The sequence below is a fragment of the Megascapheus bottae genome, chromosome X (genome assembly GCF_031878675.1).
Source record: "Megascapheus bottae isolate mThoBot1 chromosome X, mThoBot2.hap1, whole genome shotgun sequence".
Lineage (NCBI taxonomy): Eukaryota > Metazoa > Chordata > Mammalia > Rodentia > Geomyidae > Megascapheus > Megascapheus bottae.
Genome location: NC_143547.1, coordinates 25,132,284 through 25,155,091, shown reverse-complemented (window position 1 = coordinate 25,155,091; position 22,808 = coordinate 25,132,284). Strand labels below are relative to the sequence as shown.

The 22,808-nt window shown below is 37.2% G+C and overlaps 1 long non-coding RNA gene and 1 pseudogene across 2 annotated transcripts in view; one reads left to right on the top strand and one right to left on the bottom strand.

Annotated features, from left to right (window-relative positions):
* The window catches only part of LOC150040612 (uncharacterized), a 115,584-nt gene that overhangs the window by 25,128 nt on the left and 67,648 nt on the right, over positions 1-22,808 (bottom strand). The window lies entirely within an intron of this gene.
* LOC150040613 (large ribosomal subunit protein eL29 pseudogene) lies at positions 5,331-5,943 on the top strand (annotated as a pseudogene).

The following is a 22,808-nucleotide window of genomic DNA, read 5'->3' as shown; positions in this document are numbered from 1 at the left end:
AAAAAAACCTGCTTGTATTTATCTGCAAACAAAACACTCCACAGCCTGAAAATGGCATTTGTCATGGCAACAGGCTTTCAATCCATGTAAACCTGTGCTTGATCCATGTTCACCATGAATCTCTCTTCTTTATGAAAGGAAATATAATCATGTACTTTCTCTAAAGGAAATGAAGAATCATTCAATGACGATATCTCATTTCTAATCAGTTCACCAAGAACCAAGAAAAAAGGCCCCAAAAGCCAGATAGAGGATTAAATAGAACCTAATCTCCAATTAGGTCTGTCAAATGACCAAATTGTAGCAATTTACTTTAAGATCTTAATCGGCTTTATTTTTCAATTCTAGAATTGGGCAATGTTTCAATCCATAGAAGAGTAAGTGTTGCAATGAGCTGAACAGGGGATCTGGTTGTATAGACAGAAATGGGATGAAGAAAGCAGACAAAAAGCAGATTAGCACTTCAGACATTACTTTCCTTGTAAAGCAGTGACAGAGAGACAGGACAACAGAACAATAACTAATATGTTCAAGAAGTAATGTACCCAGTACCTGATGAATGTAACTGTAACCCCCCCCCAATACATCATCCCAACAGTGCAATGATTCACACCTGTAATCCTAGCTTCTCAGAAGGCTGAATTCTGAAGATTATGGCTGGGCAGAAAGTCCATGTGACATTGGCTCTCACTAAACATCAAAGAGCCAGAAGTGGAGCTATGGTTCCAGTGGTAGAACACTAGCCTTGAAGAATGAAGTTCAGGGACAGTGCCCCCTAGAAGGTGAGTTTAAGCCCTAGTCCTGGCACATGCACAGTGTGTGTGTGTGTGTGTGTGTGTGTGTGTGTGTGTGTGTGTGTGTGTGTGTGTAAGAATTAAGGCAGAGAGAAGTTTACTGTCACAGCAACTGAAATTGCTTTTTGTAGGAAATTTGATTTCCCCCTGTAATTTCAAAAGTTCAGATAAACAGTTAATTTCATCCTAGTGATTCAGAAATTTAGTATGACTGACCTTTGTACTGAATTGTTGGGGCCTTGTGCAGGAGCCACTTAAAAACAATGCCCTTCTGTAATTTTATATGATGGATATATTAACGTAGTTATGAATAGAAGAAAGTTTATCCAGAGAGAGATAAGGACAGCAATGTCTTCATCAACCAGAAGTTGGCTCTATTACAATGGCATGAAGCTGTTAGTTTACATCTGGAAGGGAGGCTGTGACTTCCTTTCTTAACTTGATGGAACAAGCCAAAAAATGTCCCTTTACTCACCTCATTTTCTAGATGCACACTTTCTTTTTTTAATTTTTTAAGAAATATTTTAATTACTAGAAGGGTTACATTATATTCGCCAAATAGAAGGTGCATTCCTTAACTATCATTGCTACCCGTTCTCATGTTTTTGTCCCCATTTCCCTCGGCCTTTCCCTCCCCTCGTCTTGTTTTCTCCCCTTCCCTATCCTATTTCAAATAACCAAATAAACATATACACAATATATCAGATAACAAGGTAAGATACTATAACAATGTGAAATAACCAAGGGACAAAAGAGATGAGAAATAACAATACAGTAAGAACAACAGTCATACCTTATATGGCTCTTGTTTCTACATCCTGGAGGTCCTTTCATTTAGCCTCAAACTATATGGACTAATGTATCTAGGTTTTGTTCTATTGTAAATCTCTAGATGCACACTTTCTTAGAAATGCAAAGGCTAAGGTAAATGTTGTTTTGCATAATTGTTTAGAATATTTATTTTCTAATTCAGCACTGCCTCCTGGGATATTTACTCTCTTGCAGCAGAACACTTAATTTGATCATCAGTATGTAAAGTGTACCAAAGAAAATCCTCTTAAAGTAGGTTAGTTTGTAGGGTTGAAGGTTCAGACAAGACAATTTCTCTAGTATAAAACACAAAACACGAGTTTCCAGAAACCCATTTTCAAGTATTAGGAATGAGACACACTTGAAACCAATAATGCTAATCATAGCTATAAGAATAATTTTAATAAAAAGTAGTTACTACTGATGGAATAATATAATGTGAAATAAATCACTTTTGAATAGATACGTAATGATGGGGTGAATGGAAAGAGACATGAATTAATAAAGCTGGGCGCCTGTGCCTCATGCCTTTAATTCTTCCTTTTCAAGAGGCTGATGTTCAAGGGATTACAGTTTGAAGCCAGCCCCAGTAGGAAGATCCAAGAGACTCTTATCTCCAATTAAGTACAAAAAGCCAGAAGTGGAGCTGTGGCTCAAGTGGTATAGTGCTAGCCTTGAACAAAAGAGCTCAGGGACAATGCATAGGTCTCTAGTTAAAACCCCAGGACCAGCACAAAAAGCTGGGGTAATGAGAGTACTGTGTGTACTGTATGTAGTCATGTATGCCATAGAGGATAGATGAGAGATTTCTAGCAAGTAGATTGGGGGTTGGATAGCAGGAGATTCTAGACAACAAATATAAAGGTACCATGAGCTATGTTAAAGAAAGGCCAAAGTATAACTGGGAGGTTGGCTCAGGTGGTAGAGCACTAGCCTAGCAAGTAGGAACTCCTGAGTTCATTCTCCCAATACAGAGAGAGAAAGAAAGAGACAGACAGATACACACACACACACACACACACACACACACACACACACACACACACACAGCATGGGGCAACCAAGTAAGAATTCTTTGCTGATTGCTAACAGAACTAGGCTAAAATGAAGGAAGAGAGATATTTTAATTGGATTTTTTTCACAAATGGGTTATCATCTTTCTACTCAAAACCACTGGGTAGGAGAGAGGAGATACAAGAGAAGATGGATAAATAGAATACTGTGAAATGAAAAGCTCAAAACCAGATTCAAAATGAGACTTAAATTTCATGTGCAGCTTTGAAAGGTGGGTACTTAAGCCAAGACAAATAAAAAATAACTTCAAGGGAAAAATATCAGTGTCTGATTGCAAATAACTGAAGACAAACATATGACTGAATTGGATCCATTATTTTCTTATTTGGACAATGCATAAACTTAATGAATTTTTCAGTAAATGGGACCAGTGTACTTAAGAAGAACATGAACACTCTGGTTCTGTCCTTTTGATTTTCTGCAGATAATACTATGAGATCATTTTCTAATAATAAGAGGACTTAAACCTTCCTTCCACATTATGTGTATGCTATGTGTAGTAGATAGAGAGATGAATGGACCCAATCAATGGTCACAATGTAAGAACATGTTTATTGGAGCATGCTGACATCTATGCTCTGTATACTCATGTTTCCTTTGTCCTCTGGCTTTCTGTTGGCATTGGAAGGAGAAAGAAGATGAGAGAAAAGATTTAATTTCCTTGGTTTCCTTTGGGCAGACCTATCAGCAGCCACCAACACAGTCATTCAGGTTTCTTGTTTTTGCTTTTTCCTCTCTTACATCTCTTAGTCTAAGGGCATGAGATAGGTTCTAGTCCTGAGTCCTGATTTCTAGTCCTCAAACATTTTCACCTAATCAAGCTATTTCTTTTTTTTTTGCAGGATTTTCATACCAAGAAGAGACAGGCATCCATGAGTGCCTATCCTAAACAAGGAGACTGAAGGAGGAGGATTGAGAAATAGAGACAAATCTGGATTAAATAGCAAGACACTGACTTCAAACAAATGAAAGATTCTCTACCCTAGAATATTAGTCATTCAGTTTAGCCTCAGGAAAACAATGCAACAAAATTCAAAAATATTAAATCAAACAAAAAAATGATCACTCATCACAGCTATATGTAGCCATCAGTCCTTGTGACTGATGTTATTTAATTAAAAGCTAATTTTGAGGTCATTTAATTAGAACATTAATTAAATATGTTTGTTAAAGTTAAAGCTAGACTGAAATAATGAAATTTTCAAAGTTAAGAATTACATACATATATGTAATTTGTGTATGTATCTCTTGGTGGTAATACGTGGATAATTGGCAAATCACAGATTCAAGAACAGAGATTCACCTACTAAGTCTTAGTGCTAGTGAATATTGCTACTTCATAACAGTGTTCTCAAACATAGTGTACAAAAAGTTATTTTGCTTAATGTAATAAATGTTTTCCCTCTATTCTTATTTCTATTATTCTGTTCACAAATATTTATGATTAATGATATTTTGCCCACATGTATTTATAGTTAAAATTTTCTTCAAACTTACACATGATCACAGACTCTAAGGAGGAATTTAAATGTTCTGTAATCTTAGCTATTCAGGGGGCTGAGATGTGAGGACTGTTGTTTGAGCCCAATCCAGGTAGGGATGTCCATGAGACTCCTCTCTCCATGATACAAGTGGTAGAGTTCTAGCCGTGAGGTAAAAAGCAAAAGGACAGCACCCAGAGCACCCAGATTCTGAGTTTAAGCCCTATTACGGGTGCTCATGCATATGTGCACACATACACACACACACACACACACACACACACACACACACACACACACACAAACACACGTTTTGAGATCATTTCTCAGAAGCATTATCTTTGGTATGGAATTTTCAAGATGACTTGATGACAATGGTATTAAACAGAGCATGTATATTTGCAGAGAATTTGACTGAAAAACCTGAACATTCTGATCCTGTGATATGAAAGACATAAGAGCAGACATTGACATCAATCATTTATTTCTGCACACATATCTCAGATTTGTATGACTAAGTTATGTGCTCATAAAACCATGATTTCAGTTTCGACATCATAGCTTTTATTTGGAAAGAAAGACCTACACCAGAAAGTAGTTATGCGGATCAACTAGGTAAGCTCTTCCTCACCAACACATACAGGCTGACCTTTGTGAAGTGGTTATGCTGGGCATTATGAAGTATAAATTTAATAAAGGATTATTGCCTGCTCTACTTTATGGTCATAGAACAACAATTTCAGAGGTCTTCTCTTTATTTTCTTTGTTTCTGTTCTTGTCATGTAAAAGCCAAACAGCTCTGCGCAGGCTCCAAAAGCAATGTTTTTTTCCCAGCCTGTGAGTAGATTATCTCCCTGTGATTGCAATGGAGCAACTAAACATACAGCGCTTTTGTCCCGTCTTGCCACAGTGAAATGAGGTATTCATTTACACACAACAGGAATATACTAGCTTTTTTTTCCATGTCACTTACAAATTCAATCTGAAATCTTTTTTAGTTAATATTGATATTGAGGGAACAGAAACCTTTTTAGTTCCTAAAAACTAAAATAGCTTAAATGTTTAACTTATATTAAAAAGAAATATCCCTTGGAGGTATATTTTCTCTTCATCATCTTTAAAAGAAATCTTGGAGCAGGCGCATTGGCTCCTGCTGGTAGGCTGTTCAGACATGGCCAAGTCCAAGAACCACACTAGACACAACCAGTCCCTGAAATGGCCCAGAAATGGCATCAAGAAACCCAGATCACAAAGATATGAGTCTCTGAAGGGGGTGAACCCCACGTTCCTGAGGAACATGTGTTTTGCTAAGAAGCACAACAAGAAGAGCTTTAAGAAGATGCAGGCCAACAATGTCAAGGCTCTTAGCTCGCGGGCCGAGGCCGTCAAGGCCCCGGTAAAGCCCAAAGTAGTGAGCAACAAGCTCAAGTTTCAGCGACTCGCCTGCAATGCCCATCCCGAGCCTGGGGAAACGCATCCGTACCTACATCGCCAAGGGCTGCAGGCTAACCTGGCACAAGACTAGGGCCCAAGCCCTGGCTAAGGCTAAGACCAGGGCCAAGGCCAGGCCACAAGCCAAAGCCCAGGCTCCAGCTGCCACTCCAGCTCAGGCCCAGGCTGCAGCCCCTAAGGGTGCCTAGCCCCCAGCCTCTATGGGTGTGTAGGTTCCAGCTTCTAAGAGTGCTCATGCCCCAGCTCCTAAGGGTGCCCAGGCCCCAGCTTCTAAGGTTTCCCAGGCTATAGTCACTAAGGGAGCCCAGGGCCCTGTGAAAGCCCCACAGTGAAGACCTCTGTCTGCCGGTGATGTCAGGACTGCTGTGATTCCCTAGCTGCAATCTTCAGGGGGGCAGTGGCTGGTGTCATTTCTACCAATAAACCTGAGGCAGGATCTTGTAAAAAAAAAAAAAAGAAAAAAGAAAAAAGAAAAGAAAAGAAAGATATGGAACTTGACAGGTCTTGGAGAAATGATGGCCAACAGAGCATCAGCAAAACCTGACAGAAATTCTTCATAAACAAAGATCATGCTCTGTTATTGTGGGCACTTGTGACCATGTGAGGGACTTTGCATCTTTGGGGGCAGATTTTAGGCATTGAAAAATATTTTTTCAGCTATTTAGAGTTAAAAATGAATAATTACAAACTTTAGACTGTTTTTGAAGCATATGATTTTTAATACTATTTATACATCTATCTTCTTTTTAAACAAATCAGTTTTCTGCAGCCTTTGATTCATATTTTCAAACTTAGTCCAACTTCTTTAAACTTTCAAACTGCTTATACAAATTTAATAAGCTGTTTTTTCAAATGTTTTGAATTTCATAACAACCTATCCCAAGTATTAATTTTTTCAGAAATTTAAAATTAAGTTTTATGAAAAGTAATAAATAGATACTTCGCAACTGGGTCTGAGGGTTCATATCTTTGACCTATGCTCCTTAGGAAGCAGAAGTTAGAGGATCATAGTCAGCTGAGGCTGTCCTAGGCAAAAATGTAAAGCTCTATCTGAAAAACAAACTGAAAAAGCAACAAGATCTGAGGTGTGCATCAAATGGTAGAAAGATTACTGCCTATAATACGTGAGGTTCTGAGTTCAATCCCCAGCACCACCAATACAAAAGGGTGAGGAGGACTCTGAGTAAGGACTAATGTCTTTAGGAAATCTAACAAGAATAGAATCCAGTATAAGTGGTAGAGAGTAAAAAAATTCAGTGTAGTCAATAGATGAATTGAGAATTCTTGTGTGTGGTCATGGCTGTTTTTCATCACTAAGGTGAATGGAACCTAAATGATCTTTGCTGAGTGCAAATTAAAAAAAAGATGCATCATTTAGTATATTAAAGTAGATACATGCTGGAATAATAGAGGAAAATGAGAGATTTCAATATTGATATAAGATGCTGTTGAGGTTCTGTTCTGACCCTGCTCTGATCTCTTTTACCAGTTCTATGAGACCTTCCCTAGCCAGCTTCATGTTTGATGACCTGCAACAACACCCAGTAAAAGAACTCTGATGGCATGATTTTTCATTTCAAGGAAACATGAAGTTTTTTGATTTGTTTTCTACAATTATAGATTATCTTCTGATACCTGATGATATTGGTGGGAAGAGGAATTAGAAGAATTTCTCTAATGGCAGCTGAAACAGCAAGAATATCCAGGTGAAATGGGAGTGAGTATGGGTTGTGGATGAAGTTTTGGTGGAAAGCACTAGATATGAACATGTGGCTCCCAAATGGATATATTAGATAACAGGTGGCTGACTCATTTAGGGTACAAATTGTCAAGCCAGGACTCATCATAATGGGAGTGAGTTTACAGGACCAGTACATTATCATGAGCAAAAGAGGGCCAGCAAATGAAGTCAAGTTAGGATTATTGTAGCTCTCCAAGTGTAAAGTGGATGACCTAACTCTGAGGCTACAGACCCTGCAGTAGGAAATTGGACATTTCATGGCAAGAAGACAGAGCTTAACAGGAGAAACTTTCAGGCAACTGGAAGTCAGTGAAATAGAGTCAGTGTGAATCATTTTAGGGGGTCTTCTCCATATCCATCAATGTGACTGATGAGGGGAGCCAAAACAAAAAACAATCAAGGAAGGTAACTGCCCTATGTGAAAATCTAAGGCTTTCTGCCTAAGAGAAAGTCTTCCCCAGAAGACTACAACAAAAGAGTTAATATTTAAGCACATTCCTACTCGGTGGGTCATGGCTGAGCCAGAAAAAGCAAGGAGCACAGTTATCCTTTTTTCCATATATATATATATACATATATATATATACATATATATATATATATATAAGTTTGAATCCAGAATGCCACAGAGAAACCCAAATCCCTAGGTATTTAGGTCCCTTATATAAAATGGTACCATTTTTGTAAGCATAACCTCCTGTATACTTTAAATCATTTCTGGATTGTTTACAATGCCTACTACTGTGTAAAAGCTATGCTATGATAACAGTTGTTATACTATATTGTTTAGGGAATAATCACCAGAAAAAGTCAGTATGTATTGAGTATGCATGCAAAATTTCCCCTAATATGGATAATCCATAATTGATTGAAGCCACAGATACCATACTGAAGGTTACCCATATTGAACACTGTTCCAAATCTGAAAGGGATACAAAGATGTTTGGCCCTTGACTGAACTCACTCCCATTATAAGCTAAATCTCAACCCATTTAACTTTGACTGGAAAAATGGGCTATGGTTGGGCAAAGAGTTGAAGACTATAAATCTAGTTATTAAAGTTGAGGAAGGCAAAAATAGTCGAATACAAAAATGGACTAACATTGGCAACTGCACCTCTAGGGAGTGGGCCACATGAACCACTAAGTCTTATCACCTGGGGAATTTACAGCTCAGATGTTCTTCAGTGAATAAATGTATCAAGAAAGCATGGGATATATATATATATATATATGAATATTACTAATCTATCAGGAAAATATTGTCAGTTATAATATTATTTCCAGGGAAATGGATGAACCTAAAAAATTATGTTAAGTAAATTAAGTCGGGCTCAGAGGGGAAAAACATGTTTCTCTCATATGTGTAAAATGGACTATAAACATATATAAAAGTATATACACGATCCATATGCATACATTCATAAACACATTGTCTAAATATTATATGCACATTGTACACATAGGGAAGGATTGCAGTGGTGTAACTCCTTTGAATCACATTATCATAGTTTAATAAAATGAATACCAGGAAGCTGAAATATGTGTTGTTGGGGAGGTCAAAGGGAGAGGGGAGATGAATCAAGGGAGAAAGGTGGGCAAATGCAGTACTAATTCAATGTATATGTATGAAAATGGAACTAGATAAATTTAGGAGATAAGTGAAGGTGGTAATGTTGGAGAGAAGGAAGAAAGGGATGACATTGTTTGAGATACACTGACACATTGTACTCACAAACTGATATGTTGAATTGAACCCCTTTGTACAACCACTGAAGGAATATATATCTATATCTAGGTATATATACATATACACATATATATATCTGTGTATATGTACACATATTTGCATATATATACTCACATATATATACGTATATATATATATATGTATACACAGATTCCACAGCTGAAAGATATGTGCTCTGTTGATCTAGATTCCTTAAGATCTACACATATTTACTTGTTTAATAAGCCTTTTCTTTCCTGGGCACTGAGGGCTCATAATTATAATCCTAGCTACTCAGGAGAATGAGATCTGAGGATCATGGTTTGAAGCCAATCTGAGTAGGAAAGACAGTGAGAATCTGCAATTAAACATCAAAAAACCAGAAGTGGAGCTGTGGATCAAATGGTAGAGTGTCTGTCTTGAGCATGGGACATAAGCTCAAGGATACCACTCAGGCTCTGAGTTCAAGCCCCAGGACTAGCATGTACATGCACACATGCATACATACACACACACACACACACACACACACACACACACACACCAAACAAACAAACAACAATCAAACAAACCTTTTCATTAAATAACAGTTCAGATTTACAGATAATTTGCTTAGATTTACAGAGTGATTGACTTAGATTTGTAGATATGAGAGCATCATATTAAGAATGCCTTCCATTAACATGGACTATCACTGATACGCTTCAGAATTTCTCTGCCATGTCAGTTCTATCTACTGTGTAGTTGTTAGCTTTTTCCTTCTTGCCATATTCTTCTTTTCTTTTTGAAGTAAGTCATCTATATTTTAGTGCACACCTGTAACACACCTGCTTAGGAGGCAGCTACAGGAGGATCTTGTCTTCCAAGGCCTACCCAGGAAAAAACTCAAAACTCTACCTGAAAAATAACCAAAGCAAAGGACTATTAGCCTGGCTAAGGTGGTACAGCACCTGACTAACCAGCACTTCTCCTTGACTTCAAATCCCAGTATATACATAAATGCATATTCCAACTCCTTTAGAGTAGTGGGCCAACTACTTTTTAAAATTTATATAATCTTAAAATTATTTTAAGAGCTCTATAAGGTGCTTCAATTTAACAAGACCCACTACTTTTAATACATTGTTATAAAATAATACATGACACAAAAGATACCATTTTGAAGGTTATATTTAAAAGCTGGGTGCTGGTGGCTCACATCTATAATCCTAGCTACTCAAGATGCTGAAATTTGAGTATTGTAGTTTGAAGCTAGCCCAGTCAGAAAAGTCCTCATGAAGGCCATATATTCAACTGACCACTCAAAACCCTGAAGTGGTGTTGTGGGTTAAAGTGTGAAGAGCACCAGCCTTGAGCAAATGAACTCAGATACAGCACCCAGGCCCTTAACTCAAGCCCTATGACTGACAAATAAAGGCTACATTTGAGTTTTGTGGTAATTTTAATATGTGCTCAGGCTTAAAAACACTCAAATATGTTGGGAGGAGGTAGGAGGCAGTGGAGATACTTGGAGATATTTAGAATCTCATAGAACTTCCAGTGGTGGCACCTTTGGTAGATGGTTTGAGGAGCCATATTGACACTCAACTCTGTGCTTCATCTAGTTGTTGCAGGTTTATCTGTACACGTGGCTGTCTCGCAGAGAAGGAAGAGAGCCAAGCCAAAGTGGGGAACTGCATGGCTAGTCTATTTCCTGTAACTTTCACAAAGTACCTGAGAGTGAATAATCTACAAAGAAAAAAAAAAGTTAATTTTGGTCCACAGTTCTGGAGGCTGAGAAGTTCAAAATAAGGCAGCTGCATCTGGTTGAAGGGTCTCTTGTTGCTTCAACTAACACATGAAAGAAAGAAGGAAGGAAGTACAGGCAGAAGAGAAGTTAGGTAAAGACCAAGCTGAAACTGTTTTATAACTGGCACTTGTAGCAATTAATAAGTTCTCATAAGAGTAAGAACTCAGTTACAATCTTATGACTGAACCATGTCTCACCAGTTCTTGACTCCCAACACTACCATATGGAAGAATTGAGTTTATAACACACAAACCTTTGGGGGTACATACTCAAGCCATACAGGTGCAGTAAGTAGAGGAAGAAACTTTACTTTCATATCTTTGTATCCTCAGGCTCAACCATGTTGCATGGTACAAAATATAAGAGTGTCTGGTATAAAGGCATTTATTAGTTAAGGAAAACATTAGAGTTATACAATGTGACATATTGTCAATTTCACAACTTCTCATGGAAAAACTAGCTTAGGTTCCCCTGATATCCAGGTCATAGACTATGATCTATGTCAGATACCTTAGTTTTAAAATCATATGCTCCCCAAAGAAACATAGGCTCAATGGTTTCCCTCATTTGTAATGATTAGTATACCTCTAAGATTCTCCCAGCAGAGGATCATAATAGCTAAAAAGCTATGTACATATCGCCATATAGGATGAGGCTAAGCAAAATAAACTCTGGGATATGGAAACAAGAGGTTTATTTTTATGATTGCTATTCTTAATGTACTATGGAAAGTTATTTTTTTCTTTTTTCCCCTTATGGTTTATCTCATGTTGTTACTGTATCAGAATGTGTACCTGGTATAATGTATAAACATTTCTTTATTTATTTGAAAAAGGAAGGTAATGGAAAAACAAGATGAATGGAAGAGGGTGAGGAGAAGGAGATTGGGAGAAAAATATAGGAAGGTGTATCAATGTTCAAGAAGTAATATACCCCCTACCTGATGAATGTAACTGTAACCCCTTTGAATTTTGACCTGCTCATACAAGTAGATCCTTTCTCTTAGAGGAAAACAGGAAAGGAGTTACTTCTCCCCATAAAACAAAAGAAAATATTTCCAGAAATCTGAGCACATGGACAGAAAGTCTGTATCCAGATGAAACTTCTCAATAAGTGTTCTCATCTCCCAATAAATATCTGTTGAATGAGTCTCCTAAATACAAAGATCAGTGAGGTAACCATTCTAAGAGATTGGACTATATAGGGGATCCAGGCTATAATAATAAATGATAAAGCTTGAAGTATTCATGTTTCAGTGGCCTATGGTGATCATTGAACTACTATAGAAAGAAGGAAAGGAAAGGGTCAAATACTACTGTAAGATGTCTTTGCTGGCTTACTGGATTTTCCTAGCGGGGCTGTCTCCCACTGTGACACAAAAGCTTAAGCATGGAGAGATGGTGTCAGGAGAAAAAAACGAAGGCTTTAGTCATCACTGCTTTTAGTATCCAACTGTGAAGATCCATAGAAGCAGAAATAACTGCAATACAGAACTTGGTAGCTGGGGTTCATGGAATAAAGCAGCCACCCAGTTGCTAGCAGAAGGGACTGTACAGAGGAGAGTCGAAATCACATTTCCAGGCTGTGCTGTGGAAGAGAATAGCAGGGTGAGGCAAATGAGTACAGGTGAAAACACAGCCAGCTGCTGAAGGAAAGCAGCTTTTCAATGCCACTAAGCTGAGCCTGAGTTTGTAAGACAGGAAAGGACCTTTGTAAACACCAATTCCAGCAATGAACTGCTGCTCTTTATGAGATCTTTTTGTTCATGTAAAGTTCCAAACATATGAAGATGGCATCTAAATTCAGAGCAAGCAGGCAATTACCTTAGAACTGGTGAGATTGGAGGGGACTTGAAACCTACAAAGCCACCATCTCCTTGAAAACATTGGATTGGATAAGTCTCTTCATTTCAAATAATACAAAACAATGAGTTCAAGCCTGTGAAGGGAAGAGTCATGGCAGAAACACCCTTCTCTTGGCAAGGTTTAGGAGTGATCTCAGCCTCCTGAGTAGCTAGAATTACAGGCATGAGTCACTGGCACCCAGCTACACACTATAATTTTTTCTTTACATTTTTATTGTCCCCATTCAAAAATTAAAAATAAGAAAAATACTCTTGAAAATTTACATTTTTAAGACTGCCCCCAGTGCTTTAAAAGAAAGCTTTTAAGTATATATTACTAATTTCAGTGGGAATCTATTTTGAAGTCACCCTATTTGATAAATTTTGAGAAACAATTGTTTATCTTGCTATTACAATCTCTCCCTTATATCCTTTCATTTAGTCAAATTACAACTTTGAGAAAGGAAACATGGCATAACACTTTTTTTGCCAGTATGGGGCTTGAACTCAGGGTCTGGGCACAGTCTTGGACACTTTTGCCCAAGCCTAGTGCTCTGCCACTTGAGCCACAGCACAACTTCCAGTTTTTTCTGAGTATGTGCTACCGAAGATTTAAATCCAGGGCTTTGTGCATGCTAGGTGAGTACTCTAACACTAGACTACACTCCTGGCCTATGGCATAACATTTTTAAGATAGAACAGTGAGCCCCTCATAAAATTCGAAAAGAAAATAACTATTCTGAATGACTGTTGTTCTTAATGTACTGTTATCTCTCATCTCTTTTGCCATCCCTTGGTTATCTCATATTGTTACAATATTTCATCTTGTTATCCGATATATTTTATATGTGCTTAATTGGTTAATTGAAATTGGATAGGGAAGGGGGAAATCAAGATAAGCGGGGGAGGAGGGAGGGAAATGGGGACCATGTCATGAGAAAGGGTATCAATGTTTGTGAAGTTATGCACCTTTTATCTGATGAATATAATGTAACCCTTCTATTAATCACAATAAAAAAGAAACAAAAAAAGAAAATAACTATTCCTAATCAAGATTTATAGCGTTAACTCTGAAGAATTCACATGAAGGCTCAATTATGAATTAAAAATGAGTGTTTGGTAAGAGGTGAGGAGTCAAATCAAATATCAACTACCAAAGAATGCTTTTATTCCACTTGAGTTTCAATGTCCATATATTTTAAAGGCTGTATTTATTCTTCTTTTGTCTCAAGAGGTTCAAACTTGATTACTTGGCTCCTGAAAAAAGAACTAAACATGGAAACTATGTATCATATTTTATTAGGTTGTTGAAAACAGAAAAATATACTTTGTTTGCCTTAACTGTAAAATAGATTTCCTGGTGAAGATAACAGATATTATGCAATTAAAATAATTATTCATTTCCTACATGAATGCACAAAATAAAATCACATGTCCTGAGAAAACCCCACTTTTGCTGGCCCAGCTGAACTGCATATGCAAATCATTTGACCCTAGTATACCAACAAATACTGCTGCTAGTCCCAATGCTACTTCTACACTAAGACCTTAAATCTGCAAATTCCTTGGCTATTTTATGTGCTGGCACAAACAGAACCTCTGTGTCAATATTATTTCTTTTTGTATTTCCAAATTCAATCTCAAACAGATATTCTTAAATCACAGAACCTAAGTCACATTGCTTGCTGCAAGGAGACGGGATATTCAAATTCAGATTTCAACTCTATGAACAGGACTGCCAAGGTAGAGCTTTGCTCAATCTTAGAAAAGCTTTCCAAAGATGATAGGATGGTAGGATTATAGTAGAAAACTATAGCTAAGATATGGAAGGAACCCAAATGGCCCATAATAGATGAATGGATCAAGAAAGTTTGGTATATATACACAATGAAATTCTATGCTTCAGAAAGAATGATATCACCCCATCTGTAAGGAAATGGAAATACTTGGAGAAAATGATATTAAATGAATTAAGCTAGACACAAAGGAACATAGGCTCCATGGTTTGCATCATTTGTAATAATTAGAGAGTCCAAGCACAGGATCACAATATGTATATAACTATTGAGGTATGCACATAAAAAGTGATGCTAATCTAAATGAACCCCAAGATGTGGAAAGAAAAGGATTTCTGTTTTTATTGCACTGTATGGATATTTCTTTTTTTATTTTTTTTCCGTTGGTTTTTAAATTCCCTGTTGTCACTGTTTTTAATTTTGGTACCTTGTGTCTTGTATATACATTTATGTGGGGAATGCAGTGATTTGGGGAAGAGAAGGAAACCCAAAATGTGAGAGAAAGGACAAAGGGTAAGCCGGTGCAGCAGTGATACTCACAAGACAATATGGTGGAAATAAACTTTACAACTTGGGAGGGAGGGGAGTCAGGAAAGAGGGAAAGTGGAAGAAATCTAGGGAGGAGGTAACAATAATTGACAAGAAATATGCTCCTTATCTTACTTATGTAACTATAACCCCTCTGTGCATCACCTTTACAATAAAATAAAGTAAAAAAGAGAAATATGAATAGAAAAGCATAGTAGTAAAATATACACATCTCCTTCTTTTCTCTTCCTAATATGTTTTTGTCATTCCATGATTTAGTTACACTCCATGCTGCCTTTCTCAATATTGTCATACTTGAATATCTGCATATATAAATAAGTGATTGTACATTTTGAGTTGAAATGACCAGGTTAAATGTTCACTGTTGAATTCTCTAAACCCCCTCTTTCTTAGTTAATCAGGAATACTGATCTATTCAAACACATATTAATTTGTGATCATTTATAGTTTTGATGTTTTATGACAAACTGTTTGAAAACATGCATTACAAAGTACATTATATATATATACATAATATTACATTATAATGTATTTTATATAATGAATACACTGAAAATTGTTATAATTTCCCCCATACATAAAGTTTTCTTTAGCATCATGACCACCTTTGTTTTTCCTAAAATGAGAACTACTTCTCATGCCCACATATTTTTAGCACTATCTTCAGATTCTAGGCCTAGGAATATCAATTATGGCTTTATGTATCTGAAGGTCTATATTTACAGCAAAAACATGAAGATGAAGGGCTCATCTGTTTCCAAAGCAAACCAATACTAAAACAAATAGAGCAGTAATCTCAATTTCATAAAAGGAAAATATATTTTATACCCAGTGAGTACATTTACAATGTGCAGAGTACTGAATAGCAGGCAAGGGATTGAGAGATAAATAATAGACAGTTACTGCTCTCCTGGGTGCTAAGAATATGCTGAGGGAGGCAGAAACACAGAGTCTGATGTAAGGGGAAGTGGGTAACAAGGAAGCTGCCAAAGTCTAGCTGTGCAACCGAGAGAGTTTTTTGGGTGAGTGTGCGTGTGTGTGTGTGTGTGTGTGTGTGTGTGTGTGTGTGTGTGAAGTGAGAGACAATATTTGAGGTCATAGTTTGCACAGGTATTGGATCATTTTGTATTTCTGCCTGTGTCTTCTACTTAAAATTATTTTCATAGAATAAATGTGTCAGAGTGTTAACATTTACAGAACCAAGACAAAGAGTGTATCAGATATTTTATACCATTCTAGTAGCTTTTCTGAAAGCATGAGCTCATGTTTAAAATAGAATGAAAGCATTGTAGCAATTATGATTCATGAATAGTCTAAGATTTCCTACTATCATTTTTATATTTGGTTTGAAAGGAAGGGATCTATCTATATGATCTTTCACTCTACTAAATATTTGGCTCATTCCTGCCTTTATAATCAACAACACCATAACTGAATGTAGAGGAAATAGCAAGTTGAACTCTCAATCTGTGCTTACTGCCCAACAAGAACAATAGATTCTTAAAATGAGCCTGATAGGACCTTTCGAATGAAGTCATCTTCTTGTAATTACCTAAAGTGAAACACTGGAAATAGAAACAAAGTTACCTTAGTCTTTAGAATATCATGAAAATCAAATGTTAAATCATCATTAGATCACCATTAAAGTCAAATATTAAAAAGTCAAGTAAAAGCCAATAATCCTGACTACTCAGGACACAGATCTGAGGAGCAGGTTTCAAAGCCAGCCCTGGCATTAAAAACCAAGAGACTCTTATTTCCAATTAATCACTAGAAAATGGGAAGTAGAGCTGTAGCTGGAGAGCTCAGGGACAATGCCCAGGCCCAGGGGTAGAGCAGTAGCCTTAAGCTGAAAAGATCAGGGACAGTTTCCAGGCTCAGAGTTCAAGCCATATATACCACCACACCCCCCTATGCACACACAAAAATCAAATCGAATGTGATTATAATCTCAGGATCGGGGATGTTTAGGAATTAACTAAGAATGTAAAGGAACTTTTTGATGAAAACTTTAAACACTAAAAAAAGAAATTAAAGCATAACTGAGGAAATGGAAAAACCTCCCATGTTCCTGGATTGGTAGAATTAACATCATGTTAATGGCAATCGTTCCAAGAGCTATCTACAAATTCAACGCAATACCCATCAATATCCCAATGGCATTCTTTAAAGAAATAGAAGAGGCAATCAAAAACTTCAAATGGAATAATAAAAGACCCTGTATACCAAAAACAATCCTTAGCAGAAAGAATAGTTTAAGAGGAATTTCAATACCAAACTTTAGACTCTATTACAGAACTATAGTGACCAAAACAGTTTGGTACTGGCACAAGAACAGGCCTGAAAACCAGTGGAATAGAACTGAGGACCCAGATATTAACCCACAGACCTATGGCCACCTAATCTTTGATAAGGGAGCCAAAAAATAGAATGGGAGAAAGACAGCCTCTTCAAACAGTGGTGCTGGCACTTGTAGTTAAGCACCTGCAGAAAACTAAAGTTGGATCCTTCTTTGTTACCTTGCACCAGGATCAATGCCAAATGGATCAAAAACCTCGAGGTAAAAGCAAATACACTGAAAACTTTGCAAGAAAGAATAGGAGATACACTAGGTTTCCTTGGCACAGGTTGAAACTTTCTTAATAAGGACCCAGAAACACAACAAATCAGAGAAAGTCTGGATAAGTGGGACTGCATTAAACTGCAGAGCTTCTGTATGGCAAAGGACATAGCTAGCAAATTAACTAGAAAGCCCACAGTGTGGGACAAGATCTTCACTAACCATACAACAGACAAAGGCCTCATACCTAAAACATATCAACAGCTCAAAAAACTGAATTACTCCAAAACTAATCTCAAAAGAAACAACCATCCCATTAAAAGATGGCCCAGAGACTTAAAGAGACTGTTCTCTGAAGAAGAAATAAGAATGGCCTATGGACACATGAAGAAATGCTCGACATCTCTGGCCATAAAAGAAATGCAAATCAAAACAACTATATGATTCCACCTCACTCCAGTTAGAATGGCCAGAATCAAGAAAACGAATAACAACAGATGCTGGAGTGGATGTGGCCAGGAGGGATCACTACTACACTGTTGGTGGGAGTGCAAACTCGTTCAACCACTATGGAAAGCAGCATGGCAATTCCTCAAAAGACTAAAAATAGAGCTCTCCTATGACCCAGCAATTCCACTACTTGGCATTTACCCAATAGTCCAGAAACAAGGACATACCAAAGCCACTAGCACAACAATATTCATTGCAGCACTATTTACCATAGCAAAAATATGGAACCAACCCAGATGTCCCTCAGTTGATGAGTGGATCAACAAGATGTGGTATTTATACACAATGGAATTCTGTGCTCTTGTCAGAACGACATCACCCCATTTGTAAGGAAATGGAAAGACTTAGAAAACATCATATTGAGGTAAGCCAGACTCAAAGGAACATAGGCTCAATGGTTTCCCTCATTTGTCCTAATCAGTAGAAACCTTGGGCTCTCCTGGCAGAGAGTTACAATAGAACAAAACCTAGATACATAGGCCATATAGGACCACGCTAAATGAAAGGACCTCCAGAATACAGAAACAAAAGCCATATAATGTGTGATTGTTGTCTTTAATATACTATGTTATCTCTGATCTCTATTACTGTCCATTGGTTATTTCATATTGTTACAGTATCTCAGTTTGTTGTCTGATATATTGGATATATTTGTATTTGGTTATTTGAAATTGGATAGGGAAGGGGGGGAAAACAAGATGAGAGGTAGGGGTGGGGGGAGAAAGTGGGAACCAAGACGTGAGAAAGGCTATCAATGTCTGTGAAGTAATGCACTCTCCATCTGGTGAATATAATGTAGCCCTTCTATTAATTACAATAAAAATATATTGAAGAAAGCATGTTTAACAGAGATAAGAGGTACCAGAAATTCTCATAGTCAGTGTAGTAAGAAGCTAGACTTAAGGGAACTTTTCTGAAAAAAGAAGAGGAATCTAAAGAAGGCAATATGACTACATGTAGGTCATCTGATGGGTCCAAAGATAAAGAGAAAAAAGAGGGGGAAATACAAGAGACTGATGCCAATTTAAGTTTCATTTCTACATTTGCCAGTGCCTAATACACAGCACTGCGGGATGGGGAAAAATGCATAGAAAATTCTAAAGCACCTGCTCAGTCATCACAACAGGGCACTGATATGATTGACAGAAAGACACCGATGGACAAAATTATAGAAGATAAAAAGTTTCTGCAATGTAAAAAGACACAAAATCTTACAGAGATGCTTGTAGAAACAAAAGTTAGCACATCATGCTCTCCACTGGAAGTAAAATATTCCCCAACTATCAAAGTTACTGGTAAGAGGAGATGACATGAGAAGGTTCTCTGACCTGAGTTTATGCTCTCCTGTTCTCCTAGGACATGATTTTTGAACCTGGAAACCTCTGGATGGAAGTAATTATATAGAAATAACTGTGCATATTTGAATATTTACAGGAAAATCCAACAAAGCACCAGTCATTTTCCCAAAATAATCACCCCCAAAGACTCAGGCTTCAGGTCTGAATAGTTTATGTTCCTTAACCTACACACCATGGTTGCTTACATTTTTAGCATCAAATTATTAAATTCATCACATTTTATATTTGGATATGATACATTTCAGGCAGACTAAAGTAGCATAGTAACTTCTTCGTTTTTATGTGTGCTGGTACTGGGGCTTGAACTCAAGTCCTTATACTCTCAGCCTTTTCACTCAAGGCTGGCACTACCATTTGAACCACACCTCTTAACTCTGGTTAATTGTAAATAAGGAGCTCATAGATTTTTCTGAGCGTGCTGACTCCTCAGATCTCAGCCTTCTGGGTACATAGGATTGTAAGTGTGAGCCACCAGTGCCAGTCATTCTTATTTTTTATTATTATTTTATTTTTAATTTTAATGTATAGAGGGGTTAAAGTTATATTCACCAGATAGAAGGTGCATTATTTCTCACACTTTGATACGCCTTCTCATGTTTTTGTCCCCATTTCCCTCCCCTCACCCCCCCTCATTTTTCCCCTCCTATTTCAAATAAACAAATAAATATATATAATATACTATATATACTATATATTATATACTATATATTATATAATATATATATATACTAGGTACCAAAGTCAGATACTGTAACAATATGAGATTACCAAAAGGCAACACAAGAGAAGAGATAAAAACATAGTACATTAAGAACAACAGTTGCTCATAATTAAGCTATTATTTCCATGTCCTGGAGGTCCATTAATTTGGCATCATCCTATATGGCCTTATGTATCTAGGGTTTGAGCTACTGTAATCCTCTGTTAGTAGAGTCCTAGGTTTGTAGTAATTATTACAAACCAGGGAAACCATTGAGCCTATGTCCCATTGTTCTGGTTTAAAAACTTGGAAAAAAATTCTTGGTTTGTTTTGTTTTTGTTGTCCAAGGATTCTAATCTAGAGCCTCAAATACACTAGGCAAAGTACTTTATCTCTGAGATAAATCTCCAGCCTTATGATAACCTCTTAAATCATCCAGTCAGGGGGCTCTATCGAAAAGTTTGATAATGAATTATTGTAGCTTTTCTTAGTTGAGCAATTTGTCAATCACTTCTACATTTTTGCCAGTTCTGGGCCTTGAACTCAGGGCCTGAGCACTGTTCTTTTGCTTTCTCAAGGCTAGAGCTCTACCACTTGAGCCACAGCACCATTTCTGGCTTTTTCTATGTATATGTGATACAGAGGAATTGAACCCGGATCTATGTGCGTGCTAGGCAATCATTCTACCATCAGGCCAGTCTCCCATCCCTATCTCTTCTATTTTTTTATGGGAAACTGATTCATATTAATATGATTATATTATAGTAAATTGTATTGTGTTGTCTTTATAGCATTATTGTGGACTTATGTCTTTAATGTTTCACTTCCATATAGGAATGGTTCATTTTATTTGGATTCACAAGTTGCTTCTATTAACAGCCTTGTCTTTAGGCAAGTGTTTTTCAACACTGACTATACATGGGGCACACTCTCTGGGAAGCAGTATTACTGGCATCTAATGCATAGAGGCTAGGATGTTGCCCAACATGTAACACTTCCCAGGACAGCCCTCCACAGCAAAAAAAAACTCTCCATCCCAGAATGTATGTTTAGGCTAAACTCTGTATCCTTTTTTGCACCACCTGCTCTAGATACTTAAAAAGGCCTCTGGGAACTGATGAATTTGCAGGATTGCCGATTACATGTCCTCTGAGTTCTTCACTTAGAGAATGAAATCCCTGGGCTGGGAGTTTGGCCTAGTGGTTAAAGTGCTTGCCGAGCATGCACGAAGACCTGGGTTGGATTCCTTGGTACCACATGTATAGAAAAAGCCGGAAGTGGTGCTGAGGCTCAGAGTGCTAGCCTTGAGAAAGTTCAAGGACAGTGCTCAGGCCCTGAGCTCAAACCCAGGACTGGCAAAAAAAAAAAAAAAAGAGAATGAAATCCCTATAAAATGAAGTTGCTGTGTAGCCCTGATAATAGTTTTTTTCCCCTTTAACTTTTTTCCAGATGGCATTGTTTTCTAGATAGGTGTTACTGGTCTCGGGCTAAAACAACCCTGGGCTGGGGGCAAGGTAAGTTTTATCCAGACCGCACTGGGGCCTCATAGTGTTTTTCTCTTTTAAGCTTACAGCTTTCCCTCTCTACTCCAGAAAGGAGTTTGTGGTTTCTTATAGTTCAAATAGCCTAAAAGGGTCTGGTTGGTTCTGCACAAACACTAGGACGCCTTGCCTTACCTTACTCCCATGGACTCCCAGTGAATCTTCTACTTCAACCAACCTTCTTTCACATCCACGTTGTGGTGTATGTATCCATGTGTCTTACAAATATATATGCTGAAGGGATAACTCCTGAGAATGACTGTATTTGAAGGTGAGATTTTTGAGGAAATAATTAAGCTTAAATGATTCCATTAGTATAGATTTCTGATCTGACTGAGTTTTTATTTTTGTAAGTAGACACTTTTTCTCCTTTGGTACACTCAAGGAAAGGCCATGGGAAGAGTATATCTGCCCCTCCTAAAGAACACCCTCACAAGAGACCAAACTAGCTGGAATTTGATCTTGGACTTCTAACCCTTTGTACTGTGAAAGAATATATTCTTATTGTTTATCCCATCTGATCTGTTACAGTAGGCTGAGAAAAATAATACAGGCTATGCATTGAAACCCTCCACACCATGTGCAACTTATAAAAAGCGTATTTGGTAATATTTCTATATCTTTTATGAAGTTAAAATTTCAGGAAAAGATAGATTTGTCAAACTCTTTCCTATTTCCTTGGGTCTGAGACTTAAGATGCCATTCCCAACATCTGTAACTTTGAAGAGGTTGCACTTTCCTTCTTGTTGTTTTAGTTCCAGTAACTGGGCTTTTTTCCTAAGCAAAATTATATCTATAATAAGATCAATTATCATTTTAAATGTATTGTCAGTTCACCATATTGATTGTTCCTGAATCCATAGATAGAACTGTGGATTAAAAATGTCTTGAAAAATAAAAAGAGAATTATATTTTTATGGAACATGTTCAGAATTTTAGAGCATTATTCTCTAAATCATATAATGGTGTATTTACATATCATTTACATTGACTTAGACATAATGCACGATGTAAAAACTATTTAGAATATATGGAAGACCATATATAAATGCTACATGAGAACTTAAGCATGGTAGCTTTCA